The 27,737-nt window shown below is 37.2% G+C and overlaps 1 protein-coding gene and 1 pseudogene across 4 annotated transcripts in view; both read left to right on the top strand.

Annotated features, from left to right (window-relative positions):
* Positions 1-27,737, top strand: part of Adamtsl1 (ADAMTS like 1) — a 946,298-nt gene that overhangs the window by 289,643 nt on the left and 628,918 nt on the right. The gene's annotated exons all lie outside the window — the stretch shown is intronic.
* LOC141415424 (small ribosomal subunit protein eS24-like) lies at positions 12,199-24,054 on the top strand (annotated as a pseudogene).

The raw sequence follows: 27,737 nt of genomic DNA, 5'->3' as shown, positions 1-27,737 counted from the left end.
TACAATCCAGCAATCATGCTCCTGGGAATTTGCCCAAGGTAGTTGAAAACTTATGCCCCCACAAAAACTTGCACCTGGATGTTTATATGGTTATTCATAAGTTCCAAAACTTGAAAAAAACACAATGTCTTTTAGTATGTAATGGATAAATTGTGGTAATCCAGACAATGGAATATTATTCAGCACTAAAAAGAAATGAGCCATAAGCCATAAAAAGACATGAAGGAAACTTACATTTAAATTACTAAGTACAGAAACCAGTTGAAAATTTCACATACTGTATGATTCCAATTCTATGATATTCTGGAAAAGGAAAAACTATAGCAACATTAAAAATGTTGGTAGTTGCTAGGAGTTTTGGGGAGGGATGAATAGGAAGAACACAGGATTTTTGAGGACAGTGAAACTTACCTGTATGATACTATAATGTATACTATAATGTTTACATGTTATTGTATATTTGCCCAGAACCAACAAACGCACAATACTAAGAATGAAGCCTAATGTACACTGTGTAATGTGGTTGGTAATAATGTGTAAGTGTAGGTTCACCACTTGCAGCAATGAACCGTTCCAGAGAGAGAGGTTGATCACAGGAAAGGCTTTGCATATTTCAGCAAGGTGATAACTGGAAAACCTCTGTACCTTCCTCTTAGGTTTTCTGTAAACCTAAAACTTCCTTAAAAATTTAAGTGCTTATAAAAAAACACATTTAAAAAAATTTACCATAAGATGCCAATCTAGAAACATTTGGCTCACAGATTTGTGTTTGTGTTTTTATTTTTTAATGACAGAAATAAAGTCTCATTGGTTATAATGGATACATGCCATTGTACATTTGCTCAAAACCATAGAATACATAATACCAAGAGTAGTTATGACACTTTACTTTATAAACAATGAAAGGACTCTTTGACTTTGGCAGAAAATGTCACCTTCTTTTATGGATTTTTGTGATTTTTGTGATAATATATATATTTTTAGTTAAATTTAATTATAGTTACTGAAGTGATTCTATGAAGGACTAGACATATCCTACCCCAGAAGTGCATCATTCATTTTCACACTAAAAATGCTGTACCAGGCTAATCAGTGACATGATGTCAATTAACAAGCCACACATGGCTAAAGATGGTGATCTGCCACATAAAGCTTGCTTTAATTAGATATTTAAAGCACATATTTCTTTTGTCAACCCTAATGTGATGCAATTAGTCAAATTTCTTCCATTTTTTTTTCTTCTAGGTGCTCCCATATTGTCCTGGTAATTGTATGGCTCACTTTTGACAAGCATCTTAAAAAAACAAAACAAAACAAAACCTGGATTGAAGTTTGCAGTTTTCTAACCATTTAGGGTATAGATGTTTATCTCACTCTTATTCCTGTAAGTGAAAAATACACATGAATCTAAACAGTTTGTTTTTCAAGGCAGTTCAAAGCTTGGACTAGAAATATTCTCTTTCATATTGTGTGTGCATGGAACACTTCTGCATGTAACACACGCTGTGCACAGAAAAGTACATATTCGCAGGAGGGTAACTTGGAGTGAGGGTCCTCTTTACGTGGAGATGACTTTGTACTATGACAGTACATAAGTAAAGTAAGATGCTTTACTTATGACATCTGATTGCATACCATCACTTTAGTCACCCTGTGAATATATTAGGGCAAACAGAAAAAAAAAATTCCAAATCTAATAATTGCAACACTCAAAGTCACACACAGAGATATACAGAAGGATGGTTTTCATGGAAAGACAGTAAAACTCTTTACCTGGCTTCTTAAAGTTTGATGAATGTCCTTTATTTCCAAAGAAATGGAACTTATTACACACCTTAATAAGCGTTTTTAAAAGTTCTTCAGAATTTATGATTTTGCCTACCCAAATACAGATTTGGTGATTACCAATGTACAAAAGAGTGATTTTGTTTTCTTTTTGGTGATACTGGGATTTGAACTCAGGGCCTCATGCTTGCTAAGCAAGCACTGTACCACTTAAGCCAAGCCTCTAGCCCTTTTGGCTTTGGTTATTTTTCAGATAGGGCATTGCATTTTTCCCCCAGGCCAGCATGGACCACAATCCTCTTATTTATGCTTCCTACTCAGGTAGCAGGGATTACAAATTGTTTACTCTTTATAATCAAATTTCATTTTTGATTCACATGTTCCTCCCCACCCCCCCACATATGGCCGATACATGAAGTTACTTTAGTTCTTTTTAGATAAATTTAGTCCTAATTAGTGATAGAGGCCCATGCTTCATGAAGCAGGTTCCTGCTAGGATATGTGCAACCCTTGTCCATCTGATAAAGCACTGACAAGAAGTAACATTCTGACAGAGGCCAAATTTCCCCCTGATAATCTTTGAGTCCATCTGCAATCCAAAGGATATATTATATGTGTCTAAAACCAAGGGAAAATAGAGTTGAGGGTGTGGGTGTGTGAATGTGGAATCCCTTGCCATTTCTTGCCTACAAAAGTATGCCATGTTACTATTTCTACACTGGCCATCCATGGCATGGAGGACTTTTCTCTAAAACCTTATGTGTCCATCTACTAAGACAAAATAAGCAATGCCTTTTCTGAGATCAACAAATGTAAAACTTAAAGTTGGGTACACTGAGCCCTTTTTATCTGCCCTTCTAGGGGACAAAAACAGTATATAGTGTAATTTCTAAACATGTCCAACTCTCTTGAAGTCATTCCATATTTTACTCCCAAGTTTCTATAGAAAATTCTCATCCTTGAAAGGAGTTGGGAAAATAAAACATGGAGGTGAAATGCTGTTCTAGACCACCCTATTGCCTAATAATTCATCTTTAACCTGAACCTCAGCATTTGAACTCAGAGCACAATAATTGAACTTCTACATTCTCTGGCCTGATCTAATATCACTTACTTGAGAGTTAATGGTGATCCCATGTCTTATTGAGCAAATGAAGATCAATTAATATACACAATAATTGTTATTCTGCACTAACTTAGGTCTAACGTTCAGAGCAAATTATGTAAAACTGAATAAACAAGTCAGATTGGTAAATAGACATAATTTTATTACTGTTGTAGTTTGAATATTTGTAAATAGCTGTATTTTTATTTATTATTATGGGATTAAATTTTACACAGTTTCAATAGCATAAGCTAAGTAAATATTGTGACTAGGGGAAAAAGTTTCACTTGTGATTTAAACTGTAAGACATTGTTTTTCAAATAAGATTTGGGCATAGTAAAAACTAACCATGTCGCCTCGTTTCCCAGAGCTGTCTAAAAGAGGGAGAGATCATTTCATCATCTAACAAATAACTCCTAAATGTAACAAATGCTGACAGAAGTGACAAGCATTTGGTTTACTTTGAATGGACTCCAAAGTTCATGTACTTGCTGCACAGGTTTCTTGTTCTCCAAATAACTGCTCAAAGGACTTTAAAGTTTGCTAGCAACTTTGGTGTAAAGTAGTCATTCACATTAAGTATTTTGCCTATGACCTCCACCTCATGGTACCCAAGGAGGTATAGGGAGCTGATCTTTTAATGCCTTCAAAGGGAAACAAAGTTAAACAAGTTTCAGATTGGCAGATACAATGAAGAAGATATCAATTTTATTTTAGTATTTCTATGTGTAACTCACAATGAGTTTTTAAAGATTATTACCATAATCAAAATATTCCATAGGCAAACTACAGTGTTTAGGAGTATAAGCCTGCTTTCCGGGAGTGAGAGAATAAGGGAGACTTTTACTTACACATTGTCTTCTATCCTGGGAATCTCAGCATAGGCAAATGCCTCACCTGGCCCACTACTGGGGTAGCATCCTTTAGTAACTGAGCATTAGCCAGAGACAGATTCAATTCACATAGAAACAAATTGTTTTAATGTAGCAATGACAGTGAATCAACCAATATAATCATAATGCCTCCAGAAAAGAAAGAAAATAGGAGGCAGAAATGTTCTTGAAAGTATTGACCTCTGGCTTAAGAGCTCATTCATCAATCTAAAAATCAAGTATGAATACCTGGACTATATAGAACATCGCCAATATTGTGAAATTACAAAAGTACTTAACTAACTACTTGGGCTCTTATTTTGGGTCTGTTACCTCTAACTTCCAATTTGATACTAAGTAGTTTGATGAATTGGAATGGCTTACAGACTTGAAGGTGGCTGCTAGCATATCCCTACCACCTGGTGTTCATAGTCTGGTTTTATAATTCTTTCCCTTTGAGGTTAGACAGGACCTGTGACTAGCTTCTAACCCATGGAACACGGAAAAGGCATGTTGTTCCCGTGATGATGTTGCTTACTTGAAGACTTGCATGAGGATGGGGCTTTCTCTCCAGCTTTGAAGAGGCAAACAACCGTAAATCCTTCAGACACAGTAATGAACTCTTCAGCAACTAGTAAGCTCAGAGGTAGACCCTTCCTATGTGAGTCACCACATGAGATCTCAGCTCTGGCTAAGACTTTGAATCGTTCCCAGACTCCTGACCCAGGAGACTGTGAGATAATAAATATGTGATGCTTATAGTTATTAAGTTTGGTATACATGCATTATAGAAACTAGACAATTGGTGTCTTAAACTATAAATCAGAGGTATTGCTACTTGAATCAGGTATCAATAGTGTCAGGAGACAGCTGACGAGTAAGGACTCAAATATGTCATATAAACAAAAGGTAAGAGCTCAAAAAAGGATACAGGTGCCTGAAGAAATTAGCATAGAAACCAGTAGACTCCTACACCAGGATGATCTTGGCAAGTATAACTGAACAATAATAAATGCTTTCACAATTATGACTCCAAGTCCATATCCATTGGCTTATCATGTAGAATGTGTTTTATGTAAGAAGGCGCAAGTCTACGTAATACTACTGTGAAAAAAGTTGCATAATCATTGATATGACATCAAGAAATGTTTGGTCATGAACCTTGAAATGGTTTGAGAATATGACACTTGTCCTAGGATTAAATCGAAGATATCATAAAATGGGTAAATATTTACGGCAAAAGAATTACATATGCCAGTGTAATGTGTCAGAATTTTTATTAGCATTTGAAGTGAGAATGTTAAGTTCTAAATAAATAAGAATGTAAGCACCACTTACTTCTGTGCACTCTGCATACAACTCAGCCCTGTTTCCCAGTAGAAAAGTTTCCTGAGATTGGAAACAATAAGGAATGTCTGGTGAGGTTCATGACCCAAAGACTGGCTTTTCCTCTGGAATGCAAGGTATAGGAAGGAGATAGGCTTCTAGATCTATAAAATAGCTGTAAGAGAAATAGTTACCATCTAGTTCTTATTTTTAAACATGTTAAAATTTGAATTATATGTAAAGTCTCCCCATAAGCCTGCTTGAAGTTTGTTTTTCAGTCTTTGCATTTCATGGCCCTTAGAGTAGAACAGTATCTTGTCAGAAAATATTGAAAATGTCTTGAATCAGGAAGTTGAAGCTATGTTATCAAGTTCTGGCTCAAACATGTCCTAGTCATGTTATCTGAGACTTAATTTTGCCAAATGTAAAATAGGAATATAATTATTTACCATAAAAGTAGAAATTTACTTCAGCCCACTTGACAGAACTGTTTATAAGAAAATTTTGTTGTCATAATTTTGTTGGGGTGGTGCTGATTAAAAAGGAAAAAAAAAAGCTGTTTGGTGTGTTTATGAAATCCCTAAGATGAAGAATTTGGGAGGAATCTCCTTATGTAATTTGAATTTGGTATTACAATTGAATTTGGTTTCACAGTTCTTGCATCCCATCACTGGTGGTTCTTGGTAATGGTGGGAGATGCGATCAGCTTGTGCCACCAGTGCCTGCTTATCTGTATTATCGCTTACTGACGAATGGAGTTATCTGGTTTAGAGTAGAACCCAGAATTGAGACTTGAACTGTTAATTCTAAATCCACATCTAACTCTGGAATATTTCAATGGAAAGATATCACTTACTTATAAACATGTGTTTCTGGGTCACCGTGCTGACTTGTCATAAGCAACTGTCAAATGTTCCCAGTAACTGAGTCACCCTTGGAGCCATGCAGGAGCTCAACCACAGACCCAACTAACTTTTCTCTGTCAATGCAGAGTTCAAGTAAACAAGGAAGCCTTGCCTTCATCTTCTTTCCAGATTTTCTTGCCATCAGAGTGTACTTCTCAGAGAAGATGGTAAAAATGTGGTCTTTTATTTGCATTCCTGGCATCCTGCAACTAGGTAACTCCATTCACAGTATTGTTCCTCTCTGAAAAACTGCATCAGAATATAAATGAATAATGAAAGTTTAAATACAATCTGTGCATATTGAGGATAATTCAATCATTAAATGATATATTTAAAGATCTAAAGGATTTAAATATGTAAATGTAATAGTACTACGTTAACTAATAACATTACATAGTAATACATGTGATGTGGTCCCTGACCTGGAAGGAAAAGAAAGAAAAAAAATTTATGTATGTGTATACATTTATGTGAGGATAGAGAAATGTGAAAGAGGAAACCAGATTATTTGTTTTCTTAGGTACATAAGAAGAAAAGGAATTTATTGATTTCTTTTTTTATAGACCTCTGGGTTTTCTTTATATTAACAAAGATCAAGTAGTAATTTTGCAATTGAAATGGTGGAAGGAAAGAAGAAAGTAAAAAAAGGAGGAGGAAAGGAAAATGAAAATTATTCTCCCAGCTCACATGGGAGACATTTTTTGTTTGTCATTATGAAGGAAATAAGAATATGCTGTGTATAATTATGTATAATATTTATCCTTTATCTCAGTCAATTGGTTTAATTACCTTATATATTTTTGTGACATCTATTCACTATGTTACTGAAATTTAAGAACATGAGGCTTTAATGGACACTGTAGAGTGTATAAAGCATGTGATAAAGCCACATATGCATTCATTCTGAGACCTGTGTGCAGGGGAACAAAGAGTGAACAAAATTATCTTTCCTACTGTGAAAAAAAAAAACCCAGAAGAGCTCACTGGTGGTAAATGGTGGGGACACCAACCACCTGCATTGCGCCATCCCAGCCTCCAGCACACACACTCCTGTAAAAGACTCTAACTGAGTATGTTGGTTTTTCCTCCAGTGCCCAAGTGTCCTTCAGATTCCCTCTCGATATTAGGCACCAGCAGTGATGGGAATTTGGTCGTCATTGGCACTGGCAGTCAGTGTTTAACAGAGTTCAGAAGTTCTTAGGAATTTGAATTCTATAGAGACTTTCTACCTGATGTGCTGTTGGTGCTTTGTCATTGGCAAATGAAATCAAGAACTGTGCAGGTGACTTCTGGTGAAAAAATATCTGGGAGTACAGTAATTGTCTTCAATAGCTTTATGGTAGACGATGAATTTGATTTTCACTAGATGAGAAAAAGGACAAATGAGTGAAAAAACCAATGGAAGATGACATTTTGAGGGTTTTAAGACTAATTTCTATGGGGGAAACTGCATAATCATCAGAGCACCACAGGAGGTTGTGAGTTCTTTATTGCCAAAGCTATTTGGGTGGATTCTGGCAGGGGAAAATTGCCAGGGATGTTATAAAGGGGAGATTAACCCTCGGTGTTTGCACTGTATCTTGTACATACCTTTTGTGTTGTCTTTATTTCATTTTTGTGATTTATTCACTTATTTTCTCATATTTTAGATGTCAATGATGACAAATTTGTTGAACACTGTATAGACCAGATAACGTTAAATGCTGATAGCATAGTTCTTCATTTAATATTCACTGTATCATGTACAAATGAGCCCCAATCAACAAGTGAAGAAACTGAGGCTTTGGAAGGTTTAGGAACTTGCCTAGGTCACAATGTTAGCAACTTTGTGCTCTTCAGCAATGCATGGACCAGTTTCCCAAGACAATTAGTGGCTGAATGGTGCTTGGTTGAGAATGGCAATAGGCTTGAGTAACTGGGGAAAGCTGTCTCTTAAGTAAATCATTTCTATTTCCCACCAGCTAATTGGAGACAGGCGTTAAGAGGAAGGAATTAGTTCCACTCCACAGTTGCCAGGCAGAGTTGTGTACTGCTTCCAACAGAGGTTGGGGGTGGAGGGTACAAGAACCTTGTTCTAATGAAGATCACAGAGAAAATTTCTCTTGAGATGGCAGTGAACAGCCACACTGAAAGTTTATTTGATATGATTTCACTAATTTACAAAGCTTAATCCTTTGGTAGATTTTGTCATTGTCATTCACAGAACAGCAAACCCTAACTGATCTGCTTGTTCTATAGTTGGCTGGCTATGTGGTATCTTCATTTTTCTCAAGATCACTGGCAACCAAAACAAGCCTTTATATCAAGCCTGGTCTTGAAAACCTAACAAGTCTTTTTATGTTTTTCCAGGGGACAGGATTTAATGCCCTCCTTTCCTAATTTCCTAAAATTAAGTTAATAACTAAAACAGAAAAGTTAAGGAAGTATCATGGACTGAAATTTGTATACCCTTGTCATTCCCCCTTCACACAGCTAGCTCCCTGCAAGTATAAAGTACAAAGCCTGATGTAAACAAATTTCTCTTAGGAATTGACTTTTACAGCTCCCCAAATTAGTTAGAACTGTGTTTGACAAGATGTGAATTTTTTAAGCTCGTTAAGTTTCTTTCTTTTATGCAAACCAGTTTTGTGGACTTTTGAACTGAATACGGCCTTTTGAAAAGTTTTGTGCTCTCTCTCTCTCTCTCTCCCTATCCTGTATTATTCAATAAATCATTCTCAACAAGTAAGTCAAATAAGCATATTAGTCTATGTGCTGTATTTAAACAGTCCTGTTAAACTGGCTGCATTTTGGCAGTTTGCCCAATTAAAGGCTGTCATAATGAATCTATCTAAAACAGGAATGAACCTGGTCCGGTTTCGAATTAAATGTATGTTTTTGTATAAGTAACCTCTAAAGGGACCTGACTCTGCAAATTGCATAATGTGATACAAAAGTCACAGAAGCTCAGAAATTCAGGGGAATGATGTGTAGCATAGTCCCCCAACTATGTCATATATTAATCAAAATGGTTTAGTGTCAGCTTTTGCTTTCAAATTCCAGTGACTAAGAAGACAGCTTATTTTCATAAGGATATCATGATGTGTATGTGTATTTTAAGTGGAATGTTACATGAATAAGTTACGCTTGTCTAACCAACTCCTTTTAATCCTTGACCATTTAAATGGAAAATCCATCTAAGCTGACTTTATTCCTTGGAAGTCACTTTTCAGAAGGGGAGATTAGGAACTGTCATTGTGACCAGCAGGCTCTTGCATTTTTCAACAGAGGACTCTTATTATGCTTGTCTGAATTATGTCCTTTATTTTGTTAATTAGAGTGGCTATTTTCAACCAGATTTCAAGCCAGGCTTTTATTGATTGTTCCCAAACAGGGAGAGAATTCAGCTCTTTACAAGATAAGCATTAATTTCTGGCACTGAATCTAGTGACAGCCTTCTCCAGATTTGAACCCATCAAATTAAGGGGGGGTTTTACTGAAGAATTACAGTTGTTATTTGAAATTTGATTTTAAGAAACTTATTGCATATTAATTTTTAAGTGTTAAGTTTACTTTATTCAGTTTTCTCCACTGCACTCCGTAATCAATCTCTTTGGTTTTATGGCTATTTTTCCTCAATATTCATAAATGCATAAAGACCAGAAAGAACAGTTCTGACCATGTACCACTAGGTGGCGCTATGCTTTTTGTCATTTCAGGGTACAGTCTTCTCCATCCATGGAGAAGAAGTTCCAAGACCTGTGAGGATACCAAAATCTATGGGTGCTTGAGTCCTTTCTATGAAATGGACTAGTATTTGCATATAACCTACATACATTCTCCTACATGCTTTAAATGATCTTTGAGATTACTTATTACAGGTAATAGAATATAAATAGATGTTATCCTGTACTGTTTAGGGAAAAATGACAGAACAATAAAGCTCAGTATAGATATTTTTTAAAAATTTTTTTCTTTCAAATTATAGTTGGTTGAATCTGTGGATGCAGAACCCGTGGGTGTAGAGGGCTGACTGGGGTGGGTTTTGATCTAACATACCTCTGGGGCAAACAAGCCTTCCCATTTTCTTGCTAACCTAACTGCAGGTGTCAAAATAATCCAAATTTCCACATGAAATCTAGGATGCTGTTACAAATAATCAGATGAAAATTATCCTCTTATAATCGTTTTTACAGTGGTAAAGGGAGCAGGAAAGGACTCCAAAAGCAATATTTAGGTCATACATTTCTGCTGGAAGGTGCCAGTGAGAACTGGGTTCTGTCAGGCATGCTTATGAACAGGCCTTGATAGTTTGGTCTGGTGGCTGCCTGCCAGGCAGTTATTAGCCTGATGGACAGGGATGAGGGAAAGAAGGAATTGGCTTGAGTGCTTGTCCTTTCCTGCCATGTGCCCTTAGAAAATCTGGTAGTCAGTGCTTTCATTGATGTACCTTAAAGTTTCACTTTTATCAGGCCATCCTCAACCACAGAGGCTACGAGAATCCCCAGACAGCGTGGTGGGGGACGGAGGGCATGTCAGGCAACAGAAGTTAACCACGGTAGGCCACCTCCTACCACAGTCACTGAACACACAAAGCTCTGTGAAGGAGTCTGGCAAGTTCAGTCCATGGTCTCAAGAGAGACCTGTTACCTTGGACAGGTCTGGGCTCTTAGCTGAGCCTTAGAACCCTAAGCCCAAGAAGGCTTCTTAAAGAATCTAAACTTGGCACGAGGCTTCTTCCCTGAACCTAATTACCAGCTTAAAGTTCCCACTTGTCAGCCTAGATTCCCAGCTTCCGTGAATTTCCAGGCCTGCTTATTAAGATGTCACTTAAGACTGTAAATAACTGTAGTAACTGGCATCCATTCTTAGAGGGTTTTGTGTGGCTTATTATTCCAGAGACTTGTTTTACTTTGTCTCTTGAAATATCTTACCATGCTCATATTCTTTCTCTAATTTTTGAAATTATGACACACCATTTGAAAGGAGGCATTAAAAGAAGGGAATAATAAAAGGGGCTCTTAGGACCTCGCAATGGAAACTTTAATGTTATTTTAGTCAGAATTGAATAACTGGCCTCATGATAAATATGGTTAGGATCTGCTTATGATGAAACAGACTGGGTATGATGGTCATGATGTTTGATTTGGGTGGTATAGTGTCTGTGAAAGTGGTGCATTTAAGGATTACTTTACTTTCTCATCTTGCTGTCTTCCATGCTTAAAATCAGTTAAGTCTATTCTACTTTTCTAATAGAAATATTTAGATTCTTGGTCTTTCTAATCATATAATGACTTATTCTATTATATTTCATCCTTCCATCATTTTTTCTCTTCTTACATTAATAAATCAGTAATGGTGTTCCTATTAGATCTGTTTGCCCACGTTTTATTTGCTATTGAAAACACCACTTGGAGCATATTAAGAAGGCCAAATTCTAAATGCAATTGCAACAATTGTTTATATTTCAGTTTCTTCAAACCCACTAAAAAAATAATACCAAGTTGACTGTCTGGATTTTGATTATAAACAGATCAAACACAATTCAACTTAAACATATGATGGAGGAACCTATAAATTCATCCTGCTGTGTGTGTGATATGGAGTGGTGTATTAAGCTTATTGAACCCTTTTATGATTTAATTTTCAGAATGGTTTTTGTTTAAAAGAAATAAGATTTTGGAAACTGTAGAAGTCACCAGTGTTCTTCCACGATAAATGGTAGTGACATGTTGTAGAAAAGACATTTCTAAATTCCTTTTACCATATAATTTATGGATCACTTAGCAAATGTTCAGTATTAGATTTTACTAGACTAAGAAAACATTTATAGCACTGTTTTAAAGAATAATTGATGGAGAAGAATTTGTGAAAATACATATAAGTAATGATTGCAGGGTTTTAAATAAAGAAGAAAAGATTTGGCTGACTTTCGACATTTATATCTTTTTATTCCTTATAAAGTTTTATTTATTCAATATACTGAATATATTGAGAAGCTTTTACCTCCAGCACCATAGAGCTATAAACACAAACTTCAAAAGTAGATTATTGATTATTTCCACTTTCAACAATTCCTATTTTAACTTTATGTATAATACACACAGGAATTATCTTATCAGAGAAATAAAGAATATTTAGACCACATGTTCTGATAAAGTTAAAGAGCATGCTAATTGGCCACTGAGTTCTACCAGGCCTGGAGTATCTTTTTCAGGTTTTCCAATTGAGCCAAATAAATAAATAAAACTATGTTTAGTTTTTTCTACTCCTCTCAGAAACATCACCAGAAGATTCAAACAACTTTTAAGGTTAGATTCAATCCTCAGGCATCAGTATGGATTTGTTAAGTCACAAAGGATGGAAGTGGTTTTAAATGGTTCAAAATGACTAATTCTGCTAGCTGTGAGGTTAAGACAGATGTAAGATGACCAGAAATGGGGAAGAATCATGTAGAAACAATGTTATCGCAGATGAAGCAGGGAGACATGATGACAATACCCAGAATGAAGAGGAGTAATTGTGAACAGCTCCAGCTTGATGAGACACTGACGGGAAGTGGAGCTGCCAAGAAAACCTTCTTGGCATTGGAAGAAGTCTCCCCCACCCTCCCTCCTTCCCTCCCAACACTTTCTTTTCTTAATCTATTAAACTCACACATGGCTGTAATGTCCAAATGCAAATGTCAGGAACTAAAGGAAGAAGGGCCAACAAACAGAAGAGATAGGAGGAAAGAAGGCAAAATAGAATTCTAATCTTCCACACACATCAGAAGAAAAGGATCATGCTGTTTATGGTAGACAGCCCCTCACTTAGCAATCTGCAGAGCATCATGGTTTCCCAACACTGTTTGGGCCTCTGGATGGAACTGAGAATTCAGCCTCTGTCTCTGTCTCTGTCTCTCTGTCTCTTTCTCTTTCTCTTTCTCGTCTCCTCGTCTCCTCCCTTCCTTCATCTCTCCCTCCCGCCTGCCATGGTCCTAGGAGCTCAGGGTGTGTGTGGGGTGGGGGAAGGCAGGGAAAGACTTTCCTTCTCCTTTTCCTCTCAGTATCTTACTGTTTCAATCTCTATATTCAGTTTGTGTGCATTTGTTGATTATCTTTTTCTGTGAGAAGAGGAAAGTGTCTTATAATTCTTTGCTATGTCTCTTAGCCTCATACACTACATTGAATGGTATTCAGTGGCTTCTTATTACTATGGATTATAATAACAATTGTACTTAGAATAGAAAAGAGCTATTGGGTTCAGTTGGGAAAATGTGATTGATAGACCTCGTGAAGAGGACAATCTGAGCAACAATGAAATTGAACAGATAAGCAATACATATTTGTTAAAAACCACACTTTGATTTTGATCTTTTTCTGGGCTAGAGATTTGTGGTGAGATATTTTGTCATGATGTGAGAATCAGGGTCCGTCATATGACCACAAGGGGAGGCAAGGATTCTCTATAGTACAGAGTGTTGAGAAACTAAGGTGTTGGGCAGGTTAGGTGAGATGCACCCTCAGCATATGATATTTTCAACTTGTGATGGGCTTATCAGGATGGAACCCCATAGTGTCTATAATTGGAAAACGTTAGAGTGCTAAAAAGTGAAGTGGGGGGGGAAGAAAAAAGAAGACCCAGAGTTTAAAGTCAGCTATTTTATGTCTTTGGGTTCTTCCTTAGAACTAGGGAAAAAGAAAAATAAACACTGAGAACTAAAGAATGGTAGAGTCAAGTGATTTTTTTAATAAAAGATTTCAATGTATATATTATTGGGGTTTCAGCTCAAGGTCTTGTGCTGACTGGACAAGTGCATAACCACTTGAACCACACCCCATGCCCTAGTTGTTTATGAGATGGGGTTTTGCTAACTTTTTGTCTGGGCTGGCCTTGAACCACAATCCTCCTATCTCTGCCTCCTGAATAGTAGAGTATAGGCATGGCCTAAAGTTTGACTATATCTAAAGGCAGAAAAGAAGAGAAGAGATATGAAATGTTGACAGGAGGGTGGCGTAGTTAATAAAATAGAGAGCACAGAGAATAGAAATTTAACAAAGACACTAAGTGCAGCCTCTGAGAGTACTGGTATCATCCTCTGCCCTCTGTGTCTTGGGTTCCCCTGCACTGCTCCCCCTAGTCAATCGGGTCAGTCATCATGTTGGCATGCCTTACTTTCCAATCCCACCTGATGAAGGAGTGGGAAGCCTCTCGGCAGAGAGCTCAGAGTCCCAGGAGCAAGGATCCTCCTTTCCTGCTACAGATGTTACCATCCCTGTCTTGTTCTTCCCCAGGCTTTTTCATCAGCCATGGCCATGTACACACCTCTTTCACCCCTCCCATGCCTCCAGTCCACGCTGCCCACCTAGACTTCCCTCTCACCCACATTCTTCAGGTTCACTCTCTCCAGCTGGGGAGTCCTCTGATTAAAACACTTGACATTGTGGAGTGGGTGACACATGAGCTTAATCTTCTCAGAAGTTATTAGTTCTACCAGAAATGGCATTGCTATAATGTCTAATTTATCATTGAATGGCTGGAAATCAGTTAGTCCTCCTTTAATAACAGTCTCTGGAAGACACTAAGTAATGTGCACAAGCACTTAATATGATGTCTGACATATGGAATGCACTCAATAAATATAGGTTGTTATTTATCCTATTATTGTTGTTGTTGGAGGAAGGAAGGGTCATATTCATGTTTGTCCAAAATGTTCAATATGTAGTCAGCATACTTGAATTCACAGTTTTTACCACTGAAGTGGTTCTACCCTCCAGTAATCCTTGTCTAGTCCTTCCTAGGGTGGGAAAAGATAGTATTCACCACCTCTGATGGTGAGGGGAGGCCTTCCATGTGCCAGGCCCATGCCAGGCACTTGTCTCCTTATTTCACCCTATCCTCCTGACAACCTGAAGGACAGGTTAACAGAGTACCATTTTACAGATGAGGGCCTAGTGTCTCTGCTGTAAAAAATGTGACCACTGTAGCCTACCAAACTGAGCAAGGGGTCATCTCTGGGTTCCTATGAGAATCTGGTTTTTTGTTTGTTTATTTTGTAGGAAAAGCCTCCTGATCAAGCATAAATGCAGAGAACCTGAGATTGGCTGGTCTCTCCAGCCTTCACCAGTAGGCAAGAATGATCTATTTGGCAGAGCCAAGGTTGGCAGTGTTCTCCAACTTTGAGGAGCTATCCTTACTTTTCAAGTTCCTGTTTCTTCCCAATTCTTATCACAGTCTCCAAGCTCTGAACTACATTCCATGCATATCTGCATGTCTCTGTTGTCTCACACCTCTCCTCCTTGCTCACTAACTCTAGTCCATGGGGTCCTCTTTTCAAGCCCCTTCTCACCTCAGAAACTTTTTCCCAAGCTGTTCCCTCTGCCTAAGATGTTTTCTGCACCCACCTCCAGCTATACTGACCTCCCTTTGCCCTTGGTCTTCAGCAAGGGTGTCACCTCCTCAAAGAAGCCTTCCACGACTACCCAATCTGTGACAAGTCTTTGCACCTCTACCACCACTTCACCTGGAAAATAATTGTCCTCACCTCATGCTCCTTTCTCCCAAAGTGCTTCTAATACATTTGGCAGTTGCATTTATTTGATCACTTACTTGTGTTTTCCTCTTTTTCTTTTACCAGTGAAGGTGCTAGGAAGACAGGGACTGTGACTATACATAGAATAATTGAGTGAATGAGTGAATTGATGAATGAATGAATGAATGAATGGTTGAAGAAAATACACTTAAATGCAGCTAAAACATAAATCTTATTGAGAATATGTATTCATCAAATGTATAAATCTTAACTGATTACTAGATGTAGCAGTGCATTTTTCCTTCTATATTAACTCAAGTGTAAGCTTTTTCACAAATAATACAGGGCAATTAAAAAAAATAAGTCTTTAGAAAGTGACCTATAATTATAAAACTATTCATATTTTGACATTTTGATCTTTTTCAATTTAAATGCTGTTCAATAGCACTTGAAATTTAAAAGTTACACACTCATGACTGAAAATTCATTGCTGAATAATATCTTTTGTTCTGAGTGTAAACATGAAATGAACCATGCTTGCTGTGATAGCTTAACGTTGGTAGATCTGTTTCTCTGGTTTATTTCTTTGCTTAGAGTTTTAACACATAAAGATATATCCTAAACCTTCAAAGTTGTTTGGTTTATGATGTAAGATTTGTGATTTCATCATTGTTGGTAAGGACCTAACTTAGGTATATGATCTTCAAAAATAAGCTTGCAGATAAAATGTTCCACATATTTGCTAAGTATTTTCCCTATTAGATTCAGAATCTGCAGTTTTGTCTTAAGCCTTGTAGAAAACAAACATATGATAAATATTGTGGTAGCTAGTTTTAAAGATGGACCACCAGTGAAACCATGCTCCCAACCCCAGAATCACATCCTGTTCAATCTCTTGACAGACTTGGTCTGACTCTTTATCTTGCTTTAATAATCAGAATGTGGGAAGGGTGCAACTGCCTGACTTCTGAGGCTGTGCAGCTCCTACTTAAGTCATTTAGAACTCTGTTCTTGGGACGGTTCCTCTTGGAACCCAGTCATCTCACAGTGAGAAGCCTGGACAGCACAGAGAGGCCATACGTAAGGCACTAATGGGCAACACTAGCCCAGCCCAAAGGGTGAAACTTCCAGTCCAGCTAAGTCCCCAGACGAATGTAGCCAGTGTTACCCAGAGCAGAAGAACCACCTGTCAACCCATAGAATTGTTGTCAGTCAGTGTTCTGATATATTTTTTAAAACATCAACAGATAGCCAGGAGTAACAGATTTTGGGAACATGGGAAATTTGGACCTTTGGATGTTTGGAGGGTTTAGTTTCTTTGTTGTTGGTTTCTATTTATTTCAATGTTTAAGTCTTTCATTGTTCATTGAGGAGGAGATGTTTTTGGATCCAAGTATGTAGCCCTGCTGAGTGAATGAGAGATATTCCTTTCTATCTGACAGATTAGGATGCATTATGCCCTTTCATTGACTTTGCCTTCTTGAAAAAGCATCCTAGATGACTCAAGCATAATCTTCCCAGGAGTGACTATTCTGGTATGCTATAATAACCATGAGTCTGAGAATTTAAAGAAGTGCTATGTCTTTAGAATGAGTGAAATTTGAATATCAAAAGAAGACCAACTGAAGTTTAAAAGCCTGATACTGCTAATGACTGAGATCTTTTTTGTAATGTCAATATAAGATGAAATTACTGACTACACATAGCCTGTGTTTTCTCACACCCCATCCTTGCCCTTTTTAATAGGACTGCATTATAGGGTTGGGTCCTGGTTAACTGAAATCATGTTTCAAATTGGATGCTGAGTCCCAACCAGACTAATTAGAATTTTCTGCTTTAAAGTTATTTTTATTCTTTTGGCTTTAGAAACTATAGTTGAAAACCTAGGCAAGACTGGGCATTGCATTGCACCCCTGTAATACTACCTACTTAGGTGACAGAGACAGAGACATAAGGTTTAAGGCCAGCCTAGACAAAAAGTTAGCAAGATCCTATTTCAAAAACAAGCCAGGATAGGTGATTCATACCTGTAGTCCCAGCCTATCTAACATAGCAAAGTTAGCATGAGGCCCTATCTAAGAGACTAACTAAAAGCAAAAGGACTGGGGGGCATGGTTCAAATGGTAGAGTACTTGCTTAGTAAGCATGAGGCCCTGAGTTCAATACCCAGTATCACAAACAAAAACACCTGCACAATACCCATGAGTGTACCATAGTTATTTTTTATATGTTGAGAAGCTATGTATATGTTGAGAAGTATGGCTCATATTTTCCTTGCAACCTTGATGGCCCTCAGTTAGATTTCCCCAAATACATCACTCTTGTTGAGAGAGAGGAGGAACTTGAACTAAAAACAACCCCTGTAAATGTGAGAATTATGTAATGTGCCACAATTCAAAAATGAACGGTTCTCTGTGGCTGTCTGAGAATCAGCCACCATCATGAATGACACAGTAACTATCTGGACCAGGAAATTCATGACCAACCAACTAATTCAGAGGAAGCAAATAGTCATCAATGTCCTTTATTCTGGGAAGGCAACAGTATCTAAGAAATTCATGAAAACCTAGCTAAAATGTATAAGACTACAGCACATATCATTTTTGAATTTGTATTCAGAACCCATTTTGGTGGTAGACAACTAGCTTTGGCATGATTTATGATTCCTTGGATTATGTGAAGAAAAATGAGCCCAAACACAGACTTGTAAGATGTGGCCTGTAAGAGAAGAAAAAGACTTGAAGGAAACAGTGAAAGTAAAACAAAAATAGGACGAAGAAAGTCAGGGGATCACAAAGGCCAGTGTTGATGCTGGTGAGAAGCCTAAGGAATAAAGATTCTACAATGACGTTATCTGCCACAATAGTGTGGATTTTTCATGAGGATTAATATACTGTAAACACTTCAAAAAAGTGCACTTGTGAAAGCAACCAGCAAATCAGAGAATGTGATTCTGTTTCTTACTGTTTTGTTTTGATTAGTATACTCTGCTTCTCTACTGATCTGATTCTCTTTTGGAACTTTATAGAGAAAACACTTTTTTTCCATTTGAAATCCCAGAGGGATTATAATGTTTGATTTAAGAAGAATTACTAAGTAGGAAGTTTACTGCATGACTCATTGCATCCCAGACAAACTCATCTTCACCAAGGAAAATGAGCCTGAGCACCTTTCTTGGTCTGTACTGTCACTTAACTTGCAGCTGCAAGTGTGGGTTCATGTGTGCGTCACTTGACTTTGGTGTACTTCAGTAATTGTTCACTCAGGTAAAATATTTCGCTTCTCGAACTGCTCTCTTCAGAGAAACATTGCAACAGATAAATAAACATAAAGGAATTATGTTTAGGTTGAAATTAATAGGTTTAATATATATGGGAATCATCACATATCTCCTTTTCTTCTTCATGTGATCCCAACAATGGAATAAAAAAGTAAACAAACTAGAAGATCAAAAGAGAAACATTCATGATGTCTTCTTTCAGTGTGTTTTTCTAGTAGCAGAAATAGGCTGGTAAATCTCAGAATCATGTAGTTTGTGTGGAATAGTTAGAAAACCATGCAATCTCCAATGCTTCAGTTCTAATCTTCACCTCTACTAATGTTTTTCAGCACTGAAGAAGCATCAAGCTATGAAATAGTTAACCTGGAAAAATTCCTGATTAGGTCCTTTTGAAAATTCATCTGTGTTGCTTGGTCACTATAACTTAAGATGCAGATTTATTTTAACTGAAGCATAGACAGTTTATCAAACAGTGTTTTGGAATTAGAGGAAAGAAATAGATTTCCCAAAGAGAGTGAAATGTAGTCCAGAAATGAATTCAGCACATTGACTTTGTTAAGGAAATGCTTGCCTGTATTCATTTGGGAATCTTTCGAAGCAATAAATTTGATGATCCTAATGGTGCACCTTCCAGTATGTCTACTGTGTTGGATAATGTTGGGTTATCTCTGATGATGGGATCATGCTTTATTATGCTATGTTGCTTTCATTGTTATTCATTTTTTGGTTCTTTTCATGTATTTTCCTGATATTCTATCTTAATAATAAGAGTCTACTTGGATTTTGTCAAATAGCTTTGGAAGGCTTCTAAGAACATTATTCTTTCACTTTTTGTCTTCCCTACCTTCCCCACTACACAGTGTTATGTCCTTAGAAGGAGCAATGGACTCAAAGCTTTTCATCTTGGTTATGATAAGAGCAGGATTTTAGGAGAATACTCCAGGGCTTGTGTATATAAGACTAATAAAATAGTAGAAAGAAGTTTTTTAACTCTGTTCTGGTCTTGTTCTTACAGCCTATATGTCAGAGCATGGTGTTTGAGATCAAAAAGAACCTCATCTGAATACTATGAATCTGTAGCTTATTGCCTGGATGACTTTGGATATGTTATCAAGCTCTGAACCCTTAGTTTTTTCATCTGAAAAATAGGAATAGTAATGTATATATCATTGTTTTGCTTTGCTAACTTACGGCGTAAAATATACATACATATAAAGCACTTAGGAATATTTGACATTTATCAATTTATATCACTTATCATTTATTTCTTTTAAAATCTCATGTTAAACTTATAAACCTCTCAGATAGACTTTTTATAAGAAAATAATTCAGTGTGACTTGCTGTTACCATACCACCATATTCATCATATATTTATACATATATATGTGTGTAAAATATGCAATGATTATGTAATAGATATGATAATGAAATAAAGTGAGTTTATAAAGTAATAGAAAAAATTCCATGTATTTTTCAGGTAAACACAACATGTAGAAAAACAACATGAGCGTAGAGTCAGAGAGAACTGGATTAAAATTCTGCTTATAACATACTAAACTTGTGTGACTAGAGTAATTTAGACAGGCTTCTTGGCTTCTTCAATTGGAAAGAACAAAAATAAATGAGGCTATATAATACTCAAGTATTGTCTTGAAGATAATGTTTGTTAAATACCCAAACTAGTATTTAAGACTCCATACATAAGTCAGCAATGTGAGTGTTGACATCTCAGTTTATGTTAACGTTCCTCCCGTGTATCTACTCGATCCTCAGTGGAGCCAGAATATAGTTCTATAAATGATAATCTCAAGAATATTTTGACTATCTTTCAAGGTGATCACCTCATCGTACCTTATTACTTTATGCCTCTTTGCCCACTGAAATATTATTTTGTCTCCCCAACCTCTTTTCACACTCAATTTGTAGATCCTTCCTCATCTTTCAAGAGCCAGGTGAAGGCTTTCCTGACTTCTTCCAGAATAGATGACGACTGTTGTGTGTCTCCACATCACCCTGCACCCACCTCTACCCACCACCTGTAATACTTCTGCCCCCTTACTTATTTGTATATATGCTTCTGTCTCTGAGGCTAGATGGACTCCTTGAAAGCTGGGATCACAAACTGCTTGATTTTTTTACTCTTTCCATAGAGAATGGAAGGATAAGAAAAATAAGCACATTATCAGATAAATGGTCTAAAGACCTTTTTCCAGAGTGCCTAGAAGTTAGAAATTAGTTGACTAGAACCAGGGGTGCTGTCTCCTTGCAGGAATGGCTATAGACAAATTCATTTCTCATGAGACACAAGGCTCTGGAGTTACCAGTGTCTCTAGGTGTCAGGTAGCTTCCTTTTCCAGCTCTTTCCTGACAAGGCTGTATCTAAGCTCAGACTTTGGTCCTAAAGCAGCCCATAGATCCTACAAGGCCATGTCCATGCTTGCTTTATACATAGATAGCAGAGAACTCTACTGTGGGTCCCCTGCTGAATTCTAGAATTATCATGCATTCAGCTGCACTTCAGCCATAGACTGCCTCTAATGAACTACTGAGGGAATGGGGACCTTCTGCCCAGACATGAGTTCCAGGTTGTACCATGGTATTGGTGTTTTCTTCAAGTTTCTTTAACAGAATATGGACATGCCAATTTGATTTAAACATAAAATTAAATCTATTACATAGTAATTAAAGAGTATAGGGTCTATGTAATGGAGGAGATTTACTGATAGAGAAAGGTAGGCAGATAACCATATGAAAGAGATTAGACAAGCAAAGAGCTGGGTATATAGCCCAAGGGTAAAGAGCTTGCTTAACATGTGCAAGGTTCTGGATTCATCCACAGCAACAAAAGCAGAACAGATAATGCACTGGATCAGAAATTGAGCACTAGGCTTTCAAAATCACGTGGTCCTAGAATTGATCCCATAAGAAAAAAATCCTGTTTGATTATGCATGTGTATGTATATACATGTGTATTTACAAAGGGGTTGAGGCAATTTATGAATTCACATGCATGATAAGATAGAAAAGTGAAATAATAGCAAATCAAGGACAAGTACAGGCTGTCCTGAAAGGTTAAGACTAGAGGAAAGAGAAATGAAGTTATAGATATAGATATAGATGATAGATGATAGATAGATATAAATAGATAGATAGATACCATGAATGCAGATGTGGGTAATGCAAGTGTGCTCAGGTTGGCCCAAGCCTCATATACAAACACTGTCAGTAGAAGAATCTACTCAAAAAGGGGACTTGTCCCTATAATTCTGTGTTAAAAATAATGTTGAGAAAGGAAGGGAACCTCATTTCCTACATGGTTGCCAAATTAGCAAAAGAAATATAGCTAATTGGTGGGGGTGATAGGAAGAGGTGGTGTAACTTGCTGAACTAGTCCATGGATGAAACCAGCAAATTCTGAGATTCTGCATCTTGAGGTGAGTGCTACATATCATCTTTCATTCTCTTAATGACATATGATAATTCAAGTAATGCTACTTAGCATCTGCTGTGGGCTAGCTGCTTTCTTGGAATTGTCTCATGCAATCCAGACAACCTTATGTGACAGAAACAATATTCACCTGTGAAAATGAAGAAGTAAAATTAATCTCTATGCCTTGCAAATAGATTCACACAGTTCTGTACGACATTTAAACATCACCAGCATTCCATACTTCTTCCAGAAAAATCCATCTGAATTCCTAATTTCTAGAAGCCTTATATTGTTGAGCATGATATATGTGAGTTTAACCTGAAATTTAAGACAAGAAAATCTATTGGCTGTGGTAAAGCAAAGGGTATCCACTGTACATTATGACATTTATAAGCACTGAGTGATTGGATTGAGTTTAGACCTGAGCATTACAGCTGACAAATGGCACGAGTACTATTACAACAAATCTTTCACAAGTTTGTCATAGCCTGAGGAAGAGCATCACCAAGTCCATAGTGCAGCCACCAGCTTAATGGACATACCTGTGTCTCCAAGCAGGACTTTCTTCTAAGGAGAGATCAAGTGTGCACTGTTTTGTTTCTGGCAGAATTATTGCCCAGAGTGACATATAAACATTGATCTTACTATTTTAAAACAGTTAAAAAATCACCAAAAAGACTTTCAGCATCAGTTATGCTTATATGCATGTAATGCTCTTAGGAATTCAGTTTGTCAATTTAATTGAACTCAGAACTAAGAAAGGTGAAAATGAAAATACACAATAACTACTTAGGATATGATTTTATAATTCTCAGAATTTGTATTTCCAAAACAAACATATTTTGTAGTTTACATTACCTTAAAATGAATACAGTAGTGGACTTCCATTCTTCCTTTCTTTTTGAATAAAAAAAGTTCTAGTGTCCTTTAGATTTTGTCTCTATTAGATGATATATATGTCACTACTGGGCTTCACTCTAATGTGGAGCTTGACAAGTAAAACGCTAGCATTCTCTTTTGAAATTGCAGTCTCATGAGACTTGTGATCAAAAGACAAAAGTCAAGTATTCATATTTTGACATGGAAACCTCCCCACATTAGTTTTTTGTGATCCTCTTGTTCAGTATGGATTACCTTTTCATTGCAGAAGTCACAAGTCAGAACCTACAGCCAGAAAGCTGTCCCTTAGAAGCAGATACACTTTTTTGTCCTTCTTCCTTGCCTTCTTTGATTTGAGGCATTTGATTTACTTTCTTAAGCTTGGCAAGTAACATCATGGAGCAAAGGGAGCTGGTTTCCTGGGGCCTGTTTTCTAGCTGCAAGTCCTGTACTACCCTCCTCTGTCTTTAATAAGCCATCAGTGAGAACTTGAGTCATTGGTTCTCTGTTGACTTCATTGAGTTCTTATAGTCTCTACTGTGCTTTTATGTTATATTTTCTAATTATTGTATGCTTCTGAAATGCCCTGTAGACATTCTAGCCCTGCAAGAACCTTATTGTGTCTAAATTATCTAGTTGCCAGTGTCTTTTTTTAACATGCTTTATCCTTTCCTCATATTATAGGTCTTAAAAATGTATTTATTGACTCTTCACTAAGTATACAAAGTTCTTAAAAAAAAAATAAGGAAGAAGCCATTGCCGGGTGACAATGGCTCATGTTGATAATTTTAGCTATTTGGGAAGCTGAGATCAGGAGGATTGGAGTTCAAGGCCAGCCTGGGCAGATAGTTTGTAAGACCCCCATCTCCAAAATAACCAGAGCAAAATAGACTACAAGTGTGGCTCAAGCTTCAGAGTGCCTGCTTTGCAAGTGTGAAGCCCTGCACTCAAATTCCAGTACTGCTGAGAAGAAGAAGAAGAAAGAAGAAGAAGAGGAGGAGGAGGAGGAGGAGGAGGAGGAGGAGGAGGAGGAGGAGGAGAAGGAGGAAGAAGAAGAAGAAGAAGAAGAAGAAGAAGAAGAAGAAGAAGCAGCCATATTTACTTATTTTGTATCCCTGAATTTTATACTGCTAAGTAGAGTTGATCTCTTAAAAATATATAGAGAAATCTCTTGACTTGGACAGAATTAAAATTTATCCTGTAGGTAACCAGTATCATCTTAACGTGCAGGACCCTCCTAAAATGGGGGGCAGAGTTAAACTCTCATGTGGGGAGAAATACAGGTCATGGTCCCAGGCAGTCATTTTACTTGCCATTCTAACATGAAATTCTTAGATTAACTTTGGATCTGTCCTCATCTCCATTTTCTGTCTCTGGTTTCCATCCTCTCTGGGAATTTTTATTTAGTTTGTATATTTGCATAAGCAGTCTCAAGTCTTTTAAAGCAATACAGAGTTTAAAAACACAGGATAAATATATCAGATACAATTTGGCTTTGGGAAAATGTAAAGTATTAAAATATAAACCAAAATAGGGTAAATAAATACTGTACAGCATAGCTCTAGGATGTAGTAATGGCTTGTTTGAGCGTAGGCTTTGGAGAAAGACAATACCTTTGAACCAGCTCAGTGGTGGTTTTACACCTACTCTGTGTCTTTGGATAAGTTGATAAATTACTCAGGGTCTCATGAGTTCTTCTTGAACTATAATATATACATATTGTCCCAGGTTAGAAAGAGCATATGAGTCCTCTCTGTCTTTGGATAGATGGCCATGAATTTATCCAACAAATGTACAGAAGGACGGAGTCCTCTGCTCCCTGGGACAGAATTCTGGGGGTGAGTGTGGGCATTGGTGATGAGCAGCCTCTGTCTTTCTGCAGCCTCTGCATCATCAGGTATGTGGAGACAGCAAATATCCAAAGAGAGCTGGGTCCTCGGGAAAATGTTTGCATTGCTAAGCTGAAAAAATTTAATTTTTGTACTATCTGCCACATGCAGTTTTAAGTGCTTTATAAATATTGTTACCTTTATGACAATGTTATGAGATAGGTGATATATTGATATCTAATTTGCAGGAGAAGCCATAGAGAAGATCAGTAATCTAATGCTATCACAGCCAGCAAGTGATGGACTTGGGACTCTCACTCAGGCATTATGGAATATTTTTATTGCAACAATGAATGAAATACCATAACCTTTTATGTATGTAGCTGAGTTATGTCTTGAGGCTGAAGCATGAAAAATAGAAACCAAAGATCTTGATTAATGTTTAGTTTTACTTCTTTTAAGTTCTGTGACCACAAACCAGACTTCTAACCTTGATTTCCTCACCTGCTAAATGGGGATGATGACAATGAATGACCTTGCAGGGATTCTTGAAGGTTGTATAGTCAGAGATGTGCTATGAATTGTGTCATGCTAGATAGAGGAAAGTATTACCTTCTGTTTGGAATTTAGGAATGAAATGATGCCAAGATATGTACATGTAGTCTGCATGTGTTGCAAATTCAAATCTCTATCGTAGAAACTGTCAGGAACATTACTTGTCTTTCTGAAATGTTTGCTATGTGTTTTGCTACTGTCAGAAAAAACTTTGAAATAACAATGCACATAAAATTCATATCAGACAGGCTTGATTGTGGTGACTTGGGCTTATTTTTGTTGGTGATATCAGTAGAGACTTCACTATTGTTCTGAATATAGCACATTTGTGGATTTTTGTTTACTCTGGAATGTGTAGTATAATGTTTTGTTATAGAACCTGTACCTATTACTCAGAGTTGTGAACATTCGTTGGATACCTATTACAAATTTAGACCTAGAATCCCAAACCAGATCCTGCTCAAACTTTGCCCAGAGTTAGTAAATGGAACTTAACTTCATGAAGCTATGTAGAAGCCCCAATCTAATTAACTTTATATCCTAGTAAACCACCTGAATTCACTCTAATTATCTTGGTTATTTCAATAAGTAAGTCGGTGATCTTTAAAAACTTTAAGTTTTAAGGGCCAGGCATGGTGGTGCATAACTATAATCCCAGCTACTGGGAGGTAGAGATCAGGAGGATTGCAATTCAAGGCCAGTCCTGGTTAAAAAAATATTAGTGAGGCCCCACCTCAACAAATAAGCTGGGCGTGGTGGTTCAAGACTGTAAACCCAGCTATGTGGGAAGCAGAGGTAGGAGGATTGGAGTCTGAGACCAGCCCTGGTCCAATGCATGAGACCCTATCTGAAAAAGAAAGTTGAAGTTAAAAAGGGCTGGGGACAGGGGTTCAAGTAGTAGAGTTCCCTGCTTATCAAGTATAAGACCCTGAGTTCAAACCCTAGCACTGCCAAAAAAAGAAATGTAAGTTTTAGGTTTGCTGATTTAATTTTTCCCATTAACAGATATCCATGTTCGTGTCAACATATCTCTGATTAGTGCTTGCCAAATAACACTGCCTTTCCTCCCTATTGCTTCCTCTTTGCTCTATCTGAGTGACTCCACAATGGAGAATTCGTTCATTTTGGTACATGGTGACTCTGGGATCTTCACGTGACATGTGGCAGCCTGCACGTAGGCAGTGAAAAACTGCACTGTCCTCTGAGTTATCTCAGCATAGCTCAGCATTTCTGGACTGTAGATCTTGAAACTGGGTGTGCTGGCCAATGTACAGCACATGGAAGGAGCACGTCCTGTTTTCCCCGTGTTATATTTCTGCTTCTGTCATTTTTAAAACAAAGTCCATTTTAGAAGAGGACAATATTGCTGTCCTGTGTTCAGTTCATGAAATGGATGCCTGCCTTCTCTCTCCCTCATCAACCTCCTTCTCTTAACACAACCACACAAGGTCACCCTGTCCCCAAGAACAGGCACATGTACTTTCCAGCTCAGGTGCCATTTTCCTTCTTCTTTTTCTCAGATTGGGGCTGATATTTAAAAATATAAAATCATGATTCTTCTACAAATATATAAATGAATACAAGTCAAAGTTTATAACTCCTGAATTAAGGAGGAGGACCTATAAAATGTTATAAGTGGTTTTATAGGGAACTCAAATAACACAGACATATAGTGGCAATCAGGAATGCTGAGAAGAATTAAATAGGTGCAGAATTAGTGTCACCAGAACAATCATCACTTGCACAGTCACCAACATTTGTTTGCATTTCTATGGATTCAGATTTGGCATTATCATCAGTTTTCTACAATTTACAGGGAAGTAAAGTAACTCAAAGGCTGTAAATGGCTCAGGTAACTCAGTAGGGTGCACAAGACAGGACACCTAGTAACCTTTTTTGCCCATGTTAAGTCCTTCACAATTTTTCTTCCCTTTCTTAAATACTAGTTGAGTGAATTACATAGTAATCGTTGACAAAAGTAAAATTTGTCACCATAAAGCTTAAAGCCCACTTACAGACAAAGAAAGAGACATTAGGAAAACATAAATAAATATATAAGGATACATTGTGGTATTAGAGATGGAACTGGATGCTAATCTCTGCAGCAAGATTTCTTTCTACTGTATTATGTTCCTGTGGTGTTCTAATTACAGATGAACAAACTAGAAATAAAGAGGAATGAAAGTCACTAAAATATTGGAATGGTAAAGAGTTTGAGAGCAAAGAGCCCATGATCTGATAGCTTTTCTATAAATGTCCAGCTTGGGTTTCTAAACT

This window comes from Castor canadensis, chromosome 13 (genome assembly GCF_047511655.1).
Source record: "Castor canadensis chromosome 13, mCasCan1.hap1v2, whole genome shotgun sequence".
NCBI lineage: Eukaryota > Metazoa > Chordata > Mammalia > Rodentia > Castoridae > Castor > Castor canadensis.
Note: the sequence above shows the minus strand (reverse complement) of the source record. Positions and strands in the feature narration are given on the sequence as shown.